General features: G+C 34.9%; 1 protein-coding gene across 1 annotated transcript in view; it reads right to left on the bottom strand.

The window, feature by feature from the left end:
* The window catches only part of LOC119337878 (zinc finger CCCH domain-containing protein 18-like), a 2,088-nt gene extending 1,943 nt beyond the window's left edge, over nucleotides 1-145 (bottom strand). The window contains exon 1 of the mRNA XM_037610105.1: nucleotides 4-145. The gene's annotated coding sequence lies outside the window, so the exon portion shown is untranslated. The remainder of the gene's footprint in view (nucleotides 1-3) is intronic.
* Between the last annotated feature and the right edge of the window lie 687 nt (nucleotides 146-832).

Below are 832 nucleotides of genomic sequence, written 5' to 3' on the forward strand. Positions count from 1 at the left end.
TACCTTTCTGCCATCTACCAACAGGAGCCTTAACACTATGACCAAGGTAATTCTCCCGGTGCTTGTCAACCTTCACATCATCCCATTTGAATTCTGTGAGAATAAATAAGACAAGATACTGAGTATTGAGCTATCGATCTCCATTTTATGTCACAATATAATAACAAAGTTACAATGATAAGTATAATAGAAGGCTAGAAAATGGAAATATCAGTGGCAATAAGTCAATAACTAATGATGGAATACACGTCTGAGTTGTGATCTGGACTTTTAGGTTCACATTTTGTACTTTGGGTTTTTAAGAAGAAAAAAACAGTTTTTTTGTGATGCACTGCGAAATACTAGAGGCATGGCATTAAACTTTATTTCAAAACTAGTTGACAATTCCAGGTTAGTTGTAAATCATAGCTATCCCCTAATATGTGAAGTAAAAACATAATAGCACTAAGCTATATACTGCTATAACTGTTCCAAAGCACATGCAGAAGCGCGGATGTAATTGTAACTAGAATCTAATTATTTTGGTAAATTATTCTTACTGTTGATTAGCAGGGACTTTGCCCATTCCAGTGATGCAACTAACATCTAAAAAGGATATAGAAATATAATGAACATAAGTCAATGTCTTCATTTTTGTGTTGCCCACCAGCTTGAAGAATAAACACTGGTGCATGTGCATATTGTATACCTCAACAGTTTTTGAAACCTGTACAAATTTATGAAAGGTCATAGGTCCGCTTAGATGGATGCTGATGCCAGAATAGTGAAATACTACTACTATGCGACAAGTGACATCATGTCTAATCCTGGAAAATGAGGTCCTAAATGATAA

This window comes from Triticum dicoccoides, chromosome 7B (assembly GCF_002162155.2).
Source record: "Triticum dicoccoides isolate Atlit2015 ecotype Zavitan chromosome 7B, WEW_v2.0, whole genome shotgun sequence".
Taxonomy (NCBI): Eukaryota; Viridiplantae; Streptophyta; class Magnoliopsida; order Poales; family Poaceae; genus Triticum; species Triticum dicoccoides.